Raw genomic sequence first — 22,202 nt, forward strand, 5'->3', positions numbered from 1 at the left:
CAAAAAAATTCAAAATGAGGGAAAACTCCCAAAATATACTGTATTTTTCAGATTATAAAACGCACTTTTCCTCTCAAAAATTTGAAAGGAAAATGAGGGGTGCATTTTATATTCCAAATATAGCTTACTAGGAGATGGGTAATTGGTCCAGGGGCTGCACGGGTGGATGTCTGTGCGGCTGGCTCTCTGAGAGGGCGGCCGGCCACCTCTCTGTGCGTCCAGCCGTCTGTGCTGGCCGCCAGCTGCCTCTCTCTGCTGGCTGCCAGCTGCCTCTCTGTGCGGTCGGCCGGCTGGCTGCCTCTTGTGAAAGCAGCTGGCTGGCTACCTCTCTGTGTGGGCGGCTGGCTGGCTGCCTCTCTGTACAGGTGGCCGGCTGGCTGCCTCTCTGTGTGGGTGGCCAGCTGCTGCCTCTCTGTGCAGGTGGCCGGCTGGCTGCCACTCTGTGTGGGCGGCCGGCTGGCTGCCTTTCTGTGCAGGTGGCCGGCTGGCTGCCTCTCTGTGTGGGCGGCCGGCTGGCTGCCTCTCTGTGCAGGTGGCCAGCTGGCTGCCTCTCTGTGTGGGGGGTCGGCTAGCTGCCTCTCTGTGCAGGTGGCCGGCTGGCTGCCTCTTTGTGCGGCCGTCCGGCTGTCTCTCTGTGTGGGCGACCGGCTACTGCCTTTCTGTGCAGGCTGCCAACTGGCTACGTCTCTGTGCAGGTGTCGCGGGCGGGGAGGGACGCCGCTGCGCTGTGCTCGCTAACGCTCGGGTCCGGCGCTGCTGCGATGGCTGCTTGGTGGCTCGAGCGGGGGGGGCCGGATCCGGGGACTCGAGCGGTGCTCCTCGCCCGTGAGTGAAAGGGGGGTTAGTGTGGTTTGGGGGATTTGGTCCGTGACGCCACCCACAGTTTGTGGTGAGGTTGGGGCATCACCGCTGCTGTTGACAGGGATCCCGGGAGCGATGGCAGGGAGCAGCTGGGATGTTTCTCTCCCCTCCGTGGGTAGGGGGGTTGGTGGTCCTGGGGCCCGGTGAGGAGACGGGGAGGCAGGGTTGGGCAAGGTGCAGGGTCGCTTGGACTGCGCAGCGCGGTGCCGGACGGCACGGTAGTACTCACTCAGCCACAAATGGATGCAAAGTCTCTGGTAAAACAAACGGCTGGATGGACGGGTCCCGCAGCCGGCTGCTGTGGTTTCTCCCGGACGGTTGGTGCTGGCTGCCTTTCCCTGCACCTTTTGTGTATCTTCGGTCCTGATGGCTTCCCACCGGTAACCCGCTCCCCAGCGTGTATATGGGCTGGAGGAGCCCTTTTGCCCGCAGACTCTGGCCCTGGGAACTCTAGCTGTGGCGGTAGCTGTATTTCCCTTGTGCTGGTTGGACGGTTGCCTTCAATCGGGTCTTAGCTGTTTGGAAACCCCCAGGGGTTCCGGTCATTAACGCATTTGACCTGTTTAATGGCGACTCCAAGCCTGGTCAGGGTCCGCAGGCCCTGCCGGTTTGTGCTGGCTTCACTTCGCTCCCCGGTTCAGTACCGGCGGGCCACCGCCCGTCCCCGGTCCTACGGTTCTGCGTTGATCTGCCTCTCCTGCAGACGGCCACCACCATCTGCCAACCTTGCTCTCGGTGCCCGTGCCACGTACCCGGACACAGTCAGCTTGCTCCTCTACTACCACTTCCCTACTCCTCACTTTTCCACTTCCCTAACTGATCTGCTTTCCTTTTCCCGCCTCCAGGACTGTGAACTCCTCAGTGGGTGTGGCCAACTCCCTAGCTCCACCCCACCTGGTGTGGACATCAGCCCCTGGAGGGAGGCAACAAGGATTTTGTGGATCTCGGGGTCTGGGTGTCGTGTTGTAGTCCCGGTGACGACCTGGCTAGCCCTGGACACCACACAGGCGCCGGCTGGCTGCCTGTCTGTGCGGTCGGCCGGCTGGCTTCCTCTCTGTGCAAGTGGCTGGCTGGCTGCCTCTCTGTGCGGGTGGCTGGCTGGCTGCCTCTCTGTGTGGAGGGCCGGCTAGCTGCCTCTCTGTGCAGATGGCCGGCTGTCTCTCTGTGCGGGCAGCCGGCTGCTGTCTCTCTTTGCAGGCTGCCAACTGGCTGTCTCTCTGTGCAGGCGGCCGGCTGGCTGCCTCTCTGTGCGGTCAGCTGGCTGGCTGCCTCTCTGTGCAAGTGGCCGGCTGGCTGCCTCTCTCTGTGGGTGGCCGGCTCGCTGCCTCTCTGTGTGGGGGGCCGGCTGGCTGCCTCTCTGTGCAGGTGGTCGGCTGGCTGCCTCTCTGTGCAAGTGGCCGGCTGGCTGCCTCTCTGTGCAGGTGGCCAGCTGGCTGCCTCTCTGTGTGGGGGGCCGGCTGTCTCTCTGTGTGAGCGGCTGGCTATTGCCTCTCTGTGCAGGCTGCCAGCTGTCTGCCTGTCTGTGCAGGTGGCCGGCTGGCTGCCTCTCTGTACATGCGGCCAGCTTGCTGCCTCTCTATGCAGGTGACCGGCTGACTGCCTCTCTGTGCAGGTGACCGGCTGGCTGCCTCTTTGTGCAGGCGGCTGGCTGGCTGCCTACTTATGTGGGCTGCGGTGGCTGTGTGGAGCAGGGTGCTGTGGCGAGTGTCCCAGATGCTCTGGCTTCAAATGATGGTGCTCGGAACTGGTGCGTGCCCAGATGGAGCTCTCAGCTCAAGATTTTGCCATTGAGAACTCAATCTGCGCATACGCCGCTCTAGGCGCCATTTCTTTAAAACCTGCATTGCCAACAGAGCATCTGGCACACCCACAGCACCTGCTTGCTCCACACAGGCAGTACAGCTTCTGCAGCCAACACAGCCCAACCGCTGCCAGCACAGCCCCCACCACTGCCAGCACAGCCCCCACCGCAGTGCCTGCAGCATCGCCGTACTCCAGAGCCTGCCACCTGTGACTGCACTCCACTATCGCTGCCGCCCCCCAATGGTAAGACAACACCGGAGTAGAAGATGGACCCGACGGACCCCATTTTTTTACCTTTTTTTATCTCTAAATTTGGGGTGCGTCTTATAATCCGATGTGTCTTATAAAACGAAAAATACGATAACTGTTAAAAAAATTAAATATAATTGCTATTCACCAGCCAATACCACCAAACTTTGTGGTGGAATCAAATCTGGATTTTACTGTAGCTGAAAATAATATGAGCAGTTCTGCATTATATTTCTAGGCGGCTATGTGACTTTTTTCCATCAATTTCCGCATTGCTATTCACTCACTTTCCTTTTATCAATTTAATAATAAGGTCAGGCAAATATTTGATGTTTGATGAAGTGTTTTGACCTTTTGACTAATACATTTAAATTAAACTTTGAAGAGCAGATCTTGATCGGAAAGGTGAGGATGGATATTATTTGTAGTCACAAGGTATTTACATATGTGGGTTCATAAAGCAAAATTCCATATGAAAATACATTATGTTGTGTGTATGAATGTGTCAACATAACAAGTATAACATGTATACTCAAATGTATATTTTTAACCCTTCTTACCTGCTTCCTCGCATAGTAATAGCATTGTAAAGACATTCCAGTGCTAAGACTGGAAAGAACACATTTTTCCCCATATGTTTTATCTCCTATTTACATGTAAAGTGTATCTGCTATGATGTCCAGAGCCACATTTAAAGATTTTATATCAGATTAACATAATGTCAGGGCCATGTCAATTAAATTAAACCAGCAGAGCAAACACTTAAAGGGAGTCTGCACAACATGACTGTTCAAACCAAGCACAGGCGCTTGGTCCACCCTTGCCGTCACTGAGCAATTCAGTGCTCATTCCTACTTCCTCCTTCTGGAATGACAGCTCTGGCAGTAGGAAAAGGATTATATGGGAAAATGTACTGAACTGCTCGGCAACATCAAAGGTGCACTGGGTGTTTATGCCTGGTTTAGTCATTTTTTCCTTTAAAGGGAATCTGCTAGCAGGTTTTTGCTATGTAAGCTGAAACCAGCATGATGTAAGGGTTTACACAGAGAATTCAGGGATGCCTGTCTTGTCAAGGTCTGATCTGTTGTTTATTTGCTAGTAGCTGTATTACCTGGCATTGTAACTAATTATTCTAAACTTTAACAAATTAAAATGCGTTAACAAAAAATTATTTTGCACATAAAAGTCACAAACTAAACAGTCGTCACCATCAAAATCATATTAACTCACACATAAGCTGTCCTGTACTATGTCCTTCATTGTCGATAGCAAACCAATCAGAGCTCCTTGATGTCTATCAAACCAGAAACAGAGCTTTGATTGGTTGCTTTAGGTCACCTGATAAATATACAGGTTGCCTGTCAAAACAGCCATATACTACCTCAAACATCCAAACAGTTTCTGCATGTGTGTCTCTTTCTGTGTGTTTCTTTTGGTGTATGTGTGCCGCCCCCCTGGAGCAGGCGAACTGCTCGGATCCGAGGTTTGCTGTGGCTCGAAGTTCCCCAGACCTGGGGCTCAGCGGCCGCTCAATTAAAAAGGGGGAGATATTTACAGGGGAGAATTCGTGACGCCACCCATGGTTTGCGGTAAGGGGAGTACCACCGCTGCCGATGAAAGTACCCGGGGAAGATGGAGTGGGGAAGCCAGATGGTGATCCCTCCATGGGTAGGGGAGGCCCCGGGACTCTGGAGATAAGTAGTGGATAGTGTTATGCAGGCTATAAGGCAGGACCCGGGGAGGCAAGTGTACTCACTCAGGCTGTGAAGATGTTGGTGCAATCATTAAGCAGACTCTGACACAGAAGTAAACCAATTCTCCTGGTGCCGCTGCCACACTGGGGATCTCGTATGGGTGTCCGTCCGCGCTGGTTTTGCTTAGTGGTCCGGAGCCTGTCTCCATGCACAATTGTGTAGATGTTCCTGAGTGACCCTTCGGCCTTAAGCTGTCAGGGTCCCGCTCCCTATAGTGACATTGTGGAGCTGTGCGCTCGATGACTGACACTTGGGATTTCAGGGGGCTGCATAAGCTGGAAGGCCCTATCCCCCTCGTTGTGTTGATGCCTTTGATTTCTGAGCTCTTGGGGAAAGTTCATAAAGAGACTATCCTCCACAGGTGAATTATCAGGATGCGTGAAGCTACTCCCTGATCTAGGGTTCTGTACCTCATTGTGCTCGGTACCGGTCCGGTTACTGGACTTCTGCTGCTGACCATTCTCCAAAACTAAGTCTAGGCACCCTCTCCCAATACCCTGCGACCAGGTCTCCGACTGCTTTGGTCCCAGACCACCGTCTGCGACCTAACCAAGGTCACACAGGGAGCTCCAACTCCCTCAGCTTCTCTCTCTTTGAGGGCTACTCTAAACTATTTACTTCCTTCCTCCCACCAGTCTGCCTGACCCCTAGGTGGATGGCCCTATTCCAGCTAGACCACCCACTGGTGTGCCTGAGAGGGTGTGGTGGGAGGTGTGGTTAGGATTTGAGTGCTGATACAAGCAATACCAGTGTGTAGGAACCCAGAATCATGGAGGATGAGTTCTGCACCATGAGATACAGGGGTGCAGTTCCTTGTGACACCCTGATAGTCAGGGGCGTCACATATGTCTCTTTCTGTGTTTGTCTCTTTCTGTCTGTGTCTTTATATGTGTGTGTCTTTCTGTGTTTGTCTCTTTCTGTGTGTGTCTCTTTCTGTGTGTGTCTCTTTGCTAAAGGCAATTACTAGCGATGTCGCAGCATGTAAAGTGGCCCTAACCCTACCTACATTACCCTTCTTACTGCTACTAGCTGGACTTTTCTTCCGGCTGTTAGAAGGTGCAGTATCTACTAGGGTTGCCACCCTAAATGTCTACCCAACTGTTTGTGGGCAGCATGCTCCTCTTAGGTGTGTTAACCACCCTCAGTGTTGAATTTTACTACTCCAGATCTCTAACACACATCTCCATCCTGGAACTCCTGTTCCAATACCATACAAAAATGCAAGACTGAGCACTAAGGAAATCTGAGAATCCTGTTGTCCCGGTGGCTCAATGGCTAGACCTTCAACCTTGCAGCATAAGGGTCCTTGGTTCAAATACCACCAAGGATAACATCTGCAAGGAGTTTGTATTTCCTCCCCTTGTTGGCGTGGGATTCTTTTGGGTTCTCCGGTTTCCATCAACACTAGAAATACACACTGATAGGGAATTTAGATTGTAGTAGAGATGGGTGAATAGCGAAAAATTTGTATTTGGATTATTCGCCACGAATGATGAACCTAACGCAAGTCAATGGGAAACTTAAATAATTTTCAGAAATTGACCTTTGAAGTTGCACTAGGAGGGTTGTAAAAATACTGAAATGAATGGAAAAGTGATTACACTGAATGGGAACAGCATGAGGAAATTTAAAAAAAAAAAAAGAATGCTGCCCCCCCCCCACAGTTTTGATACCCAGCCAAGATAAAGTTGAAAGCTGGGGTATGGTATTCTCAGACTGGGGAGGCCCATGATTAATAGACCCCCCCAACCTAAAAAATAGTAGCCTGTAGTTGCCCATAATTGTCACATTCATTAGATGAGACAATTCTGGTGTTTTACCTGGATCTTCCAAATTCGCCTGGTGCAGCGGCAATAGAGTTAATATAAGGGGTTAATGACAGTTGTATTATTGATTAGTAATAGGGAGGGAATTATGAGACCCACTCATTTTTAATCCTGTAAGTAATAAAAATAAACACAAAACACAGAGAAAAATCCTTCATTTAGAAAACAAAACACCCTCTTTCTCCAATTTATTAACACCCAAAACATGCAGGTCCGACATAATCCACACGAGGTCCCATCATGATCCTGGCTCTGCTACATACTGAAGTCGAACAGAGAACATGACCGCCCACTGTAGCTTTAGGCAGACACTGACTTAGCTGCAGCTGTAAGTGTGTAAGTGGTGACATCACTGAATTTACCTGAGGTCACAGCTAGGGGTCCATAGTACCCCACCTGTGACCGCAAGTTAACTCACCTCAGGTGAACTCATTGAGACCATTTTTGTGTGTTTTTTGCCAAAAGATACAGATTTCGTGCTGGAATTTATACTCAAAATCCTGAAACAGTACTGCATTTTCTGGCCAAAAAATGCATTAAAACGCAGGGGTGTTTTTGAGGTTAATAAATTGGTAAAAGAGGGTGTGTTTTTGACATTTAAAATAAAGCATTTTTCAGTGTTTGTGTTTTTTTTTCTTTTGACTTACAGGGTTAGTAATGGGGGGGTCTCATAGAGTCAGATAGAATGATACATAGAAGGATGGATGATTAATGGATAGATAGATAGATGAATGAATGGATAGATGGATGGATGGATAAATACGTAGATAGATAGATAGATAGATAGAGGGATAGATAGATAGAGGGATAGATAGATAGATAGATAGAGGGATAGATAGATAGAGGGATAGATAGATAGAGGGATAGATAGAGGGATAGATAGATAGAGGGATAGATGGATAGATAGATAGATAGATAGATAGATAGATAGATAGATAGATAGATAGATAGATAGATATAGATAGATAAGAACATAGTATAAATTATCCTCACAGACTACAACAATAATAACAATCTAATTACGTTGTGAATTCCCTCTTGGTGTACATCACTACATCAGGATGTTTTCATTTCAAAGTCCTATTTGAATTCACAGTGTCGGGGATAACATGAAACACTATTCTTCTATGTTACATAAATAATTTCTTACTATTATCAAAAAGCTACAAAAAGACTCATACGTTCAAGGTTCATTGACTTTTCATCTTAAGGTTCACAAAAAAATCCCAGTCCAAATAATAGCATTTTATGATGGGGGTGCACTGTATATATTTTCCAAATTTTATATACTGTTATTATTATTAACAAATAAACCCCCCAAATAATTATGTCACAATAAACCGCACTGTTAATTATACGAGGCTACAGAGTTTTCACAAGTCACATGAGATTGACTATGTATTATAAATGTCTTGATTCACAGATAAATATTTTAATGCAAATAAATAAAGGATGCCGAGTGTTTTCTGAGTACATTTTTGCAGCCCGTTGAACACAAAAGCTATGAAGATATTTAGTATATCTCTAGTGGATAAGACACAAGCTGACATTTCAGGATGAGACTGATGAGAATGAAGAGAGGAGAATGATCATTCTTTGAACAGACAATGGAAATCGTGGAACCTATTAGTAGAATTATCTCCCTATGTTTTTGGTAAATGATTTGTACAAATTACTTTTTACATTTCTGTTTTAAATTTTACATCCGTGTAATACTGACCTCTTTTCTTTCATATGTCATCCCTTTTGCCTCCTTTTTATAGCCGTGTTGCATCTGTTGTTTCCTCAGCCATTTGGTATTAGACTGTCTGACTTATTTTTCCTAATGGATCAGTTAAAAATGGATGAAATATGGATGGAACACTACAGTAAAATAAAAGATTTCTTCCACTTGTTCAGCCATGTTTTGCAACTCACCATAGACTTTAATGACAAAGACTGATCTGCAAAACAGATAAGAAAAGGACTATCACAGAGTATGCAATGACAGGTTAGGGGCCCCTAGGCTGGCCCTCAGACTTGAGACCCTGCACTGTCCCTTATCTTGGAGGTAGGCTGGATAGTAGCCAGGTACAAGCCCCCAGCGTGGCCTTAACTTCTGCCCAGTTCCTGATCTTACTCCCCCTCTCCCCCACATTTAGGGCAGGCCGGAAAACCCAATCACAAAACCCCACAAAATGACACAGACAAGGCAGAACGGAAACTCGTACAAACTGCACTCAAAACACATAGGAGAGATAATATGTGTACAGGGGAATAAAGATAATGGGAATGAAGTAATGCACAACAGGGGAACGTTCACACTGCTCAATATTGCAGCAAAGATCAAGGTCAAGAGGTTCAACAACAAGACCGGTATCGCTTGGAGCAAAAGCTGAAGCTATAATCGGAGTAGTGAGATCCAGGATCTTATATAGGAAGTAGATAACTTTGATTGGCAATTGGCAACCTGAGCTCCTAGCAGAGTTCCCAAGGTCAACAGGAATTAACTCCTACAGTACAGAACTGAGGAACAGAGCACATAAAACAGCCGACGCCCAGCTCTGGCTGAAATACTAAGAGACATCAGGTTGCCTGTCAGGCTCTGCAGTGTCAACAGAGCCTGACACCACCATGACACTTAATAAGTCTGGGCCTGAACACTGCATGACAAGGACTTGGCTGGGGTCACATGATCGTAGATTCTCTAATTCGAGAGAATGGGATCAATTATGCTTATGGCACTCTGATCAAACTCTGATCACAGTCTGATCGGAGTGACAGCTTAGTGTGATCAGAGTCTCTTGGATGTGAGAATCGGAACACACTGTGAGGAATTTCTCCATCTTCTCCATTGTGTGAGTCCGCAGATTTCATCCGAGTTCAGTCCAATGTTTTCCACTCACCCACAGACTTGCATGGGTGAGTCTCGTTCAATTGACTTGTTAAATCACAGCATGTTGAATATTTTTCTCATGCCAAAACATTAATCAGCATTGCTCCATTGAATAACATAGGTTTGAACGCCATAAGATAAAAAAAATCAGATAGCAATCGTCCGAGTAATACAGTGACATGAGCGATCCGTTGCTCTGAGTCTCAAGAACCAGACACAAATATTGTTTTTTAAAACTGATGTGGGTATGGATCAGTGAAACTTTATGGATCCGTATCCTGTACATTTAAAAAAATAACACATAGATGTGTGAATGTAACACTTTCTTTAAACCTATGGCTACTTTCAAAAAGCAGTATTGGGTCAATATTTGTAATCAATATTTCAAGACAAAATCAGAAGTGCATCCCTATCAGAAAAAATCCATAATGGAAAGATTTTCAACTCTACAATTTCCCTTATACATTTTTCCAGCTTATAAACAGTTATGCAAAAAAAGTTACCAGAATGCTAAAATGTAAGAGGCTCAAGGGTGGCAGATTTGTTGTAAAAATTCTGAGGCTGTATTTGTCTAAATTATATTTTTCAGCTTTTTGACACAGTTATTTTTTTCTTTTTAGTATTACATGTACTTTCTGTATACCACACCTTTTCCATGGCCTTCCCCATTTCTCACATACCTGAAAGTGCTCCACTTCATCTGAAAAAAATCTTTGGGCAGTGTTGCTTTCCAGGAGGCTTTAGTGGTACCCAAAAGGTCACTTATTTTACAGGATTTTCTCAGAGGAGTTAGCGTATATGATCTGCATGGAGCTTGAAGAAATTCATACACATTCTGTAGAAATAGATCCTTTCAAATATGTGGAATTGATTTTCAGGCCAAGGTCTAATAAAATAAAATGTATATTAAAGAGGTTTACCACTACTAATATACCTTTCTTTTGTCCTAACTCTTCCTAACTAACACTTTCCTAATATATGATTCACTTTTGTGATATTAAAGAGGTTTTCCACTATTAATGTAACAACCTTTCTTTTTTCCTAACTCTTCCTAACTAACACTTTCTTAATATACTTCTGCTATATACTCTTCTGCTGTAAACCTATCTCTAAGAGGCTTGTAAATGCCTTTATTGTTGTAGCTTTGATCCTTCTGGCAACAGACAGGAATAGCACCAACTGAGTAGGGCAAGTTAATAGTGGAGAGTGAAGTGTAATCTAGGCATGCGTGCCCAGACTTCTGTCACTCACAAAGAAACAGCCCGGTCCCCACCAGTGACCTGCTCTGCTCAGTTGCTCTGATTCTGGTCTTCAGCTGGAAGGATCAAAGCTACAACAACAGTAAAGGTATTTACGAGCCTCTTATAGACAAGCTTACAGAAAGCAGATAAGATAGCAGAAGTATATTAGGAAAGTGTTAGTTAGGAAGAGTTAGGATAAAAGAAAGGGGATCACATTCGTAGTGGAAAACCTATTTAATATATGAAAAAGATTAAAACCATTTTATGCTATTAGACTTTGACCTGAAAATCAATTTTTCATATTTTAAAGGGTCTATTTGGATCAAGGGTATTAAGCGCACTTGAAACATGTTGATTGCACTAACCATGCGCTCACTGTTTGCTGTGTGATGCACACTGTTATGGTCACTGAGGGGCAGTGAATATCTGCGGGTAGACCCACTGGACCGTGCACTGGACCTCCCTGAGGAAGCAACCAGCAGTAAACCCGTATACAGGGACTGTGAGGTGCTTCCAACAGAAGGCCTAAATGCACAGCAGCCAGGGACCAGAGGGGGCCATCTCTTACAGATGGATGCAGTCACAAAGTCCAGTACAGGAGTCCGAGATATAGCGGCACCAAGGTGGAGGCTGAGATGAGACAGCACTGTGGCGTAGATCTGGACGAGACAGCACTGTGGTGAAGGTTCAGGTGCGATGATAGTCAGGAGAAGGCTCAGACGGATGGCACTGCAGTAAAGGCAATTCCGTGATGGCACACAGGCAATGGAGGTGAGGACAAGACAGTGGTTAGTAACAAGAGACTGGGACTAGACAGAATAACAAACGGGGACCTGAGAACAAGCAATATGCACTGGCAATGTTGCTCAGGTGCCTCCTACTAGGGGAGGTGGACTTAAATACCCTTTAGGTAACAGGTTACCTCTGAGGTCACTTCCAGGTAATGGGACGCTATCTCTTTAAGAAAGGGGGCATGGCCACGCGCACACCCTGTGAGCACCCTATGAGCACTTACTGAAATCCTGCGTGGGGCCTGGAAGCAGGAAGAGGTTGCAGCAGACTCCGAGACAGAAGCAGAGCGCACGGTCTGGGAGTGTGAGGAGACCGCGGCAGGACCTGGAGCAGGAGAGGAGGCTACGGAGTTGTGGGACAGGTCAGTGGAAGGCTGAAGGGTGGGAGTGGTAGCATGCATGGGAGCCAAGCTAAAATCGGGCAGGTGAGAGGAGGGGCACTGGCGGGGATGGGCGCTACACACTATAATTGAATCAAACAAGGAAAATTCACATGTTTGAGCTGGATTTCTAGTTCATTTTTTGATTGTGCTGGCTATGGCGAGGCTGAATCCTGAGCTCCATAGCAAGGCAGGACGGGTAACATGGTGAGCTGGACTTTATACAAATCTAACTTGTACTATTTTTTGGAAAAGAATTGCATGCGCTCAGCCTCAATGAAAGATACCTAGCTTTTATTGGAAAAAGCCATTAGTGCCACATCTCAGCACAAAATTCAAAAAAGAAAAAAGTATTTCAAAACAAAGTATTTTGTCTTTGTTTTTGTATGACTAAAACTTTTGATGCATTTTGTCATCATTTTTTATGTAAAGTGACAAGGAAAAGGGTAACAATGTTTAGAACTTTTGACTTTTAGGTTCTATATCTCACCATCCACTACAGTTTTGAGTGTAAAAGTACCTTAATTTTATAGACAATCATCTTGGCTATCTCATAAATAAATTTGACTTGCAACTATATGATTAGTTTATTAAAGAAAAAAATGTATATTATCAAACAAAAATTCTTGGTATTTCACTAATGCATGTTTCTTCAATTAAAACACTCAATTTTTATATAAATAATTACTGATCATGTGGATATATTGAAACTCCATGGTAAAACATTCTGAAGGATTGAGCCGGTCCCAGACTCTCAAGGTCCATGTTACTTGCAGCAGAATGTAGAAGAGGGGGAGGAGCAGCAGAATGTGGATGTGGAGAGGGACATTGAGTTTAGCAATACTCTTAAGGCTGCTTTACACGCAGCGACGTTGCTAGCGATGTCGCTAGCAATGGCACCCGTCCTTTGTGCGTCACGGGCAAATCGCTGCCCGTGGCGAACAATATCGCTAGTACGCGTCACACATACTTACCTTCCTAGCGACATTGCTGTGGCCGGCGAACAACCTCTTTTTTAAGGTGGGGCGGTTCGTGCAGCGTCACAGCGATGTCAATCAGCGAGCCACCAATAGAAGCGGAGGGGCGAGACTAGCCGCTTTCATGTCACTCCCACCTCGTTGCCAGAGGACGCAGGAACGCTGTTGTTCGTCGTTCCCGGGGTGTCACACGTAGCGATGTGTGCTGCCTCTGGAACGACGAACAACCTGCGTCCTGAACGAGCAATGATATTTGGGAAATGAACGACGTGTCAATGATCGATGATTTGGTGAGTATTTGGGATTGTTAGCGGTCGCTCATAAGTGTCACACCCAACGACGTTGCTAACGAGGCCGGATGTGCGTCACAAATTCCATGACCCCAGCAATATCTCGTTAGCGATGTCGTTGCGTGTAAAGCGGTCTTTAGACTCATTATAACAGCATATTGAGGGATTTTTTACAGCTTTTGGAATGGAGTGAAAATTGGTGTTTTACCAGGAATAAACGGTGTTCTCTAAAGCTTTCACCAAGTGAATGCCTGCCACGAGAATCTTGTTCTGAATGTTACGCCTGCATTAGGACTAAGGGATAATGATTAAAGTGAAGCTTACTTTCACTGTTTCAAATGGTCTAGTTTATTGTGACATCTATCATATTCTTAGGATATTATTTCAAAAGTTTGCAGAATTAGAATGTAGAATCTAATTTCCTATTTTCTTTGCAATACTGCTCTAATTGAGATGTTATACCACATATCATGTATGAACCACTTATTTGTGACCCCTAAAAAGCTGAAAAACACAGCGAAACGTGAAATATTTATTACTGGAACAGGTTACAAATGCATTTTTTAGGCTTTGGTACTTTGCAGACTCACATTACAATCCAATATATCCAAATGGAAAAATATTAGAGACTTATTCTAACTGTGCTAAGCACCCAAAAGGAACCTTCAGCAACATATAAATCAAAATAATCCAATAATTCACAAGCCATCCCAGAAGAACATCCATAGAACTGGAAGTCTCTCGAGTCTTAACTAAGGTCAATGCTCCTGACTCAATAATAAGACTGCAAGAGAAGATATTCTTGGGAGAGTTGTAAGGTAGAAAGAAACCACTTATATCCAATATTAACAAGATCTGGTCGGCTCACTTTTGGTCTCAACTTGAGTCTCCGGTAGAGCTATGGCATTAATTCGAGCCTTAGTCATGTAGCTTTGCAGGTCAAAGTTTGCCAGGTGGCTTACTCTGTTTATTTCAAAGCTTCTCCCAGCCACCTAAACTGCATAAAACTGCTACTCTTTAGTAGATGCAGGGATATGTGGTTTTGGTAGCTGTAAGAAGCTTTGGAAAGATGAGCAATTCGATTCACGATGCCTTGGTCCAACATCCAGTTCGATACTCCATGGCAGCCTGTCTTCACTTTGTGCCTTGCATCCACAGCCCAGCAAAGTAAATGTGACGTCTGCCCAGAAGCGTAGCCTCAGGATAGCTGTCACAGACAGACTAGAGGTAATCTACCCACTTGTCAGAATCCTGAGAACCCCAAAACCCTTTAATCCCTATAGAGTGATCTGGAATTACTACAGGATCCTTTAGATCACTGCCTTTGGAAAGCTGCAATCTAGGAAAGTGTAGTCGTCAGGCAGGGTCACAACCAGGAGATACAAAAAGGGACAAAATCAGCAAGCAAAAGCGTAGTCAGGAAACCAGGCTAAGGTCAAACCGGGGATGGGAGCGGAGCACAAAACACAGCAGGCAGGAGAGTCATCAGTGAACAAGCAGAGGTCAAAACACAGAAATCAGAATTCAGGAGCAGGGTGCAAACCAGAGACCAGCAGAATACTATAAGACTATATATGGCAGCTACCAGTAGACAGGAGTAGAAATAAGAAGGGTGTGGTGCCTTACCATTGGATGAGGCTGAAAGGTGGTAGCTATAGCTGGAAGGCATACGTCACCTCAGTCAGGCAGTGGTACTGCAGATCCCAGGGAAATCCCGCCTAGTGGATGAGCGGAGCCTTCACCCACCAGAGTCACCAGCACCTCCCACGGTGGGAATACGTTGACGCCTAGTGACCGAAGCCAAAGTCGTAGGAGCAGACTCTGGTGGAGACGTGACAGTAAATCAAACTGTTCATCTCTATTATCCCAACATTTTATGATGTTGACAAGATAGGGGGCAATAACAGCATGGTGCAAAAAATACAAAAAAATAAAAATAGGACAAAATAAAAAATACAGAATACTCACTTAAAGATATCTTGCTATTACTCGCTTAATGATGCTATCGTCATCTGCCAATCCAGTTCTTACTTCCTCTTCCAGGGGCCGAAGACATGAGACCCTTCAGTGATTGCAATGGTTACATAGCAATCGCTGCTGCAAGAAGAAGTAAGAAACACTATGTCAACTGCATTAATGGGCTATATGGGGACCACTCATAAAATATTGGGAATTTTGGGGCTCCAAAGTAGAACAAATACAAAGCAGATCTTGAGTTGTTGCCGGTGGTTAAAAAGTTACTAAACTTTTTGAAATAATTATTAATTAATCAGCTTTTCGAACGTTATTGGACATGAGCGGATCAGTTCGTGGGGGATTGAGGTAAACTCAAATTTCCTGAAATTTGTGAGTCTACTCACATGCAAACACTTCGAGATTTGTTTAGTGGTTCACAAAAAAAAAAAATAATTCCACCACTTTCCATGGTTAGGCGGTAGAGCGCATGAGAGGAAGTTTGTTCAACAGAGTTGAATTCCATTTCCAGATGTACCATGTAAGCCAGCTAGACAGATCATATTGAAATTGTCACTTTCTGTCCCTCCCCTTCCTGTCTAGTACTTTTGGAGGAAAATTTGGTGAACCTCCATTATAGTCAATAGTCTTATTGGCGCATGCATCCAAATCTCGTTTGGCGGTGGGATGTTCGGATGGAAGCCCCAATGGGACCACTGAACGGAGATCACAACGCAGTGTGAAAGCAGTCTACGAAAGTATGAATTAGCCAGATAAGGTTCTCGTAACTAACAGTTGAACGCTCGGTCGTGCGCGACTTGTGTACTGAGTGTAATGGAAGTCAATGGGGAACTCAAGCAGTTTTACGGAAGATCCGGAAAAATACTCCCTCATTGATTTCCATTATACTTGGTACACCAGTTGAGTCCATCCGAGCGTCTAACTGCTAGTTACGAGTATCCCTCATGTTTTTATCACCTGTTTGCAAAAAAGAAAAATAAAATAGATTTCTTGACACCGTAGAGTGCTGCCAAAACTTCTCTTCTCTATGATACGAGTATCAAGTAGCCAAGCATGGTAGTGCTTACTCATCACTAGAGACTTTTGTTTCCCATTATGTAGTAATTAAAGGGTTTATCCACTACTAGTACATCCCCTTCTGATTTCACATGTTCCATCGGGTATAGTAAAAAAGTCTAAAAAGTTTATACTCAACTCCCGTGTCTGCATAGTTCCATGGGTGCCTCAGCTTGCAATTCCAGGGTTCACATGAGGTTGTGACGTCATGCGAGCCCCACATCCAATGAGTACCGACTCCTGTCTCCACGCTTTGGACAAATTCCTAAATTCCTGTTCATTGCTCCTGTGTCTGAGACAGAAACCAGCACTGATTAGACTTTGTGTTTGCCTCATGTCACAACATACTAAGTACATGAGTTAAGCCCATCCAAGTACCGAGCACCCAAGCATGGTAGTGCTTACTCATCTAGTGACTTTCAATTCCTTCTATGTAGCAGTTAAAGGGGTTGTCCACTACTAGGACAACCGTTTCTGATTCCACATGGTAAAATAAAAAAGCCTAAGAAGCCTATACTCACCTCCTGTATTGGCGAGGTTCCAGGGGTGCCATTGCTCGCATTCCATGAGGTTGTGACGTTATATAAGCCCTGCATCCAATGAGCACCAGCTCCTGTCTCCACGCCTTTGGACAAATTAGTTAATCAACAGGAAGTGAGCGCTGGGGCTGGCACTCACTAACTGTTGACTGGTCCTGTGTCCGAAGGTGTGGAGACAGAAGCCGGCACTGATTAGACTTGGAGGTCATGTTATGCCACAACATCACCTGAGTCACGGGAATGCAAGCCATGGCACCACTGTAACCGCGTCAGTGAGCTCCGGGAACGCAAGCTGTGGCACCACTGGAACGCATCGGTGAGCTACGGGAATGCAAGCTGTGACACCACTGGAACTGCATCGGTGAGCTCTGAGAGTGCAAGCTATGGCACCACTGGAACCGCGTAGGCGCGGATGGTGCGTATAGGCTTTTTTATTTAATCTGGGACAAACATATGGAATCAGAATGGATTGTCACAGTAGTGGGCAACCCATTTAATGCAAAAGTTTTTTAGTAAACTTTTACCCAATATAAGTTGATGAAATATAAGTACAATATGTTGACAATGATAATTTAGAAAAAGAAGTAAAACAAAAAATTGAAACCTCCTATACATCCTCATCCTACGTACATGACAGAAGAGGAACGTAAGAAAGAAAGTACTCGAAATCAAATAGGATTTTATATTTACAGGATATTCAGGTAGTTGTTCGCTTTTGTACAATCCTGTAGCTTTGAATCTGTGCTTTTCTCATAGTTTTTCTCTTTCAAGTGAGAATATGGCCAAGTGCTTTGCATCAAACATGACTCTGTCAGAAGCTTTTACTGTTTGGTTGTTGCATTCTCTGGAAGAAAAGGAATAGGTCAGTGTGTGTGTGATCTGTGTAAAGCAGGACCCGCAAAGCTCTGTCTCTATGAATTTATCATGTAGTCGACTGGAGGAATCACAACTTGTGTCCGGATGAATTATCCTTTGTTTGGGCAGCAGGTCTCAGGAGTTATGGATGTGGATCTCTAGAAGGATCCTACTGGACAGCTGTAATATATTATTATTAAAAATTCAATGCGCATCCTTTTTTGTTTTGTCGAATGGCAAGCTTGTATCATTAACCCTTTAAATCCAACAGAACAAGAAGGTCAGTCTTCGAAGGATTTTTCAAACAAAAGAATAACAAAAGGCAACTAGTGGAATAACTCTATAAAGGTAGGTTCACAAATAAGAAAAAGGCAGCAGATTTTTCACTGCTCATTCCCGTGCAAAAAAATCTGCTGTATTTTACAATTCCAGTATAGCGAATAAGATAATAATAATAATAATAATATTATTATTATTATTATTATTATTATTACATGTCATTATTATTATCAAATTATTATTTTTATTATTGTTATTATTGCATGCTATTATTATTATTATTATTAATAGCATGCAATAATAACAATAATAAAAATAATAATTTGATAATAATAATGACATGTAATAATAATAATAATAATAATTAACAGGAGCTGAGGATTTGAGATAGGCAGCATATCACTTTATTCTATGGATGTCAATACGAACTTCACCTTTTGCGATACTCTCCTTTATTTCAGCAATAATAGCCAAGGAGATATCACTTAAAGGGAACCTGCTACCAGGTTTTTCCCTTATGAGCTGCAGCCACCACCAGTGAGCCCTTATATACAGAATTCCAGAATGCTGTATATAAGAGCCAAGGCCGCTCTGTAGAAAGTAAAAAACACCTGTATAATACTCACCTAGGGGGCGGTTCGTTCCGATGGGTATCGCTGCTCTTGGCTTTGAAGCCTCCTCCATTTTGTGCAATCGCCATCCTCCTGCCCAGCCCCGTGTGCACACTGCGTCCTGCGTCATTCACACAGAGGCCTCCATTGCCCACCTGCGCATGAACATGTGATGCCCCTGCGGTAACCAGGTGTCAAAAAACAAGGTAACATCACTGTAACAGCTCGGGTTCTGCATAACTGTGCCAGTCAGTACACACACCAGCACACCAGGACGCATACACTCCAAAACCAGGGCGGGAGACACCCATAGAACCAGGTGACAGGGCTGGGCACTGTAAGCTAGTAGGCAGCCAACTGGGGAGGGAGAGAACAGACCTGGGGAGGAGCGGGTGGCCTGGGGAATGTGGGTAGACAGCGGGAGGAGTCAGTTAGTTGGTTGGAAAGTGAAGTGAAGTAGGTGAAAGTGAGGGGTCGCAAGAAGGAGAGTTGTCAGAAAAGGTGTCAAGACAGGCAAAGGAATCTTGAGACACAGTGACAGTAGCAAAGATCCCGCTAAGACCTGAATAGACACAGCAACTACTCAGAAGAGAAAGTAGAAGAGCGATAGATCAAACTCCAGGGACAGTGGAATCCTGTGGAAGTAGAAATCCAGGGCTCCCAGTACTATGCACACACGGGGTGCAGATCCCAGAACGAACTTCAAGCCATCTGTTAACTTTGCCAGGCGGGTGGGTTTCCAGGACTTACTTGCCACCACTAATGTCCGAGGCATCAGCAGCAAAGGGAGGACTGGGACATATTCCCTTAATAGTCCAAGTTGCCTGCGGCAGGACCCAGACACCAAGAGAAACTCCAAGTGCTCCACGCCAGGGAGGACCCACACACACACACGAGTGCATCGGTGGGCAAGTGGCACCAGGTCGGCTGGCACAGGAACACAGGACTCGGGAGCACCTGGGATCCAACACGTCCCCAGGGTGCGAACCCAGCTGTAAGTGAAGCGACTAAACTGATTTCCCCTGTCTGGACTGAATTATTTCCCTGCACCTCCACGTTAACCCCTACCTACCCCAGGGAAAAGCGCTACTCACAGAGGGCTTCACCATCCACGCTGCCCCCATCCAGAGGACCGCCACTGGCAGCAATAGCATCATTGGCCGTGCACCGTGAGTGGCATAGTCGGACTATTATTATTTTTTTTTCCTTTTTATTTAAAAACTAATCGATGGTACCCCCGGATCCGGGACCCCTCGAGCCACGGATCGCCCAGATCCGAGCAGCTTGGCTGCCCCGGGGCGTGACACACACATTGTTCTTCCCTGCTGAGGACAGAGCGAAGTACTGTATTGTGCAGGTGTGAGAAAAGGTCAAAGACTGGCCATAAATGTGCACTACAATACTTTGCTCTGCTCTCAGCCGGGAAAATTGAAGTGGGCATGCGCAGGAGTGCAATGGAGGCCTCTCTGTGAGTGACGCAGGACGCATCATGCTCAAGGGGCTGGGCAGGAGGGTGGCGATTGCACATGATGCAGGAGGCTCCGGACCAAGAGCAGCAACATCCATTGGACCAGACCACCCCCTAGGTGATAATTATAAAGGTGATTTTTACATTTTACAGTGCGGCCTGGGTTCTTATATACAGCATTCTGGAATACTGTATATGTGCTGCCCCCACGTCAGCAGCCGGGCTGCTCGGATCCGGATCCGCAGTGGCTTGAGTGGTCTCCGGACCCGGGGGTCGTGCGGACACTCAAATAAAAAAGGGGCGTAATATGTACAGGGGATTGTTGTGGATACTTTGTGACGCCACCCACGGTGTGTGGTAAGGTGGAGTACCACCGCCTCGGGGCTCAGTGTCCAGAACACGGGAGGTGATGGCTGTTGGTGGTGATGCACCTGGCCGGACTGGAGGGTGTTGGTGTACGCACGATTGAATAAATGCACACGAGTATGCTGGTAAACCAAGGTGTTAGTGTCCGGCTGCCGCTTCAGGGTGTATACGGTTCCCACACCCGGCTTGTGTACCAATGTCCCTTTCTCCGGCACTCTATATTTTCCTTCTATTGTAGACGATCTCGTATGGAATGGGGAAGTCCACTCTCGGTTTGGTTTTGGTTGGGAGATGTGCCCACGAAAACTGACCCTTGGGATCTCAGTGGGTTGTTGCGGATACCTTATCCCCCGCGGTGGGCTGCCGTTTCGCTCTATCTGGGTTCACACTCTGGAACAACATCTGGAATCTTGCTCCCGGCCTGGTTAATTAGAGAAGAAGCTTGCAACCGTCTTCTAACTAGGGTCCAGGTGCCCAGCCTGTGCACGGTTTCCGGACCGGATCTCCGCTGTTGGTACCGGCGAGCTCCAACCCTTTCCCAGTCCACTCTGGATTTCCCGCGACCGGACTCCTGTCACCATTGCACACAGTCCACTGCTTGCCACCTAGCCAGTAGACTAGGACCACTACCCTGGCTACCCTTCACTAGGCTCAGACTTCCACTCAACTTGAACTCCAAACTTGAACCTCCACTTCAAAACTTGAACTGACTGGTTCCCTCCCCCAGATCCTCAAGACCCCTAGGTGGGCGCTCCCAATCTGCCTGGTCCTGCCCACTGGTGTGTCCTTCCTATCCTGAGGGGGATGGCTAGGGTTTTGTGGCTGATGGAACCTGGTGTGGGATGGTGTTGTGTGGGGTGTATGTTTTTCTGTGACCACCTGGCAGCGCCAGGGCATCACATATACTGTATAAGGAGTTCCTGGTAGTGGCCACAGCTTATACGAGAAAAACTTAGTGACAGGTTCCCTTAAAGCATCTTTGGTGTGGGAGGTTTGCAGTGGAGATGCTAAGTGTGGACATATTCTGAATCATTAAGTTAATACAACTTATTTAAGGCTCTCTGAAAATATATAGTTTTTATTAATTTGTCTTTATAGTTTTTATGCAGTTAGCTATACATAAAGTCAAAGTCAGCAATAGTTATGAGAGAGAGAATCTGCACCCACAGCATATGTGCACAAACAATTGGGCCGACTAATTATGACTGGCATTGCATATGGTGTATGGACCAAATATCCATACCCCCTTCACGACCGGACGATTTTTCCCTTTCCGTTTTTTTTTCGCCATTCTTCCAAGAGACGTAACTTTTTTATTTTTCAGTCAATATGGTCATGTGAGGGCTCATTTTTTGCGGAACGAGCTGTACTTTTAAATGAAGCCACACTTGAAAATGGCAAAAAAAATAGCGATGGCACTATTGTTTTTGAGATATTTTATTCACTGTGTTCACTGTGTTCACTATATGGTAAAACTGATTTGTGGGTGTGATGCCGGAGATCGATGCGAGTTCATAGACACCAAACGTGTATAGGTTTACTTTAATCTAAGGGTTTAAAAGAAATCAGAAGTTTGTCCGAAAAAAGTGGAGCTTGTTTTGCGCCATTTTCAGCATTCTCATTTTTAAGGCTCAGTGACAGCCTATTTATTGTGTTTCAAGCTGTCCTTTTTAACACTACCATTTTTGGGCAGATGCTACATTTTGATCGCCTGTTATTGCATTTAGCGCAAAATTTGTGGCGACCAAAAAACGTAATTTTGGCATTTGGATTTTTTTGCCGCCACGTTGTTTACCAATCAAGTTAATTGATTTTATATTTTGATAGATCGGGCATTTCTGAACGCGGAGATACCAAATATCTGTATATTTTTTAGTTTTTTAGCCTTTTAATTTTCAATGGGGAGAAAGGAGGGTGATTTTTTTTTTTTTTAAAAAAAAACAACTTTTTTTTAACTTTTTTTTATATTGTATTAGTCCCCCTAGGGGACTATATGGATCAGCAATC

This window comes from Anomaloglossus baeobatrachus, chromosome 10 (genome assembly GCF_048569485.1).
Source record: "Anomaloglossus baeobatrachus isolate aAnoBae1 chromosome 10, aAnoBae1.hap1, whole genome shotgun sequence".
NCBI classification, from domain to species: domain Eukaryota; kingdom Metazoa; phylum Chordata; class Amphibia; order Anura; family Aromobatidae; genus Anomaloglossus; species Anomaloglossus baeobatrachus.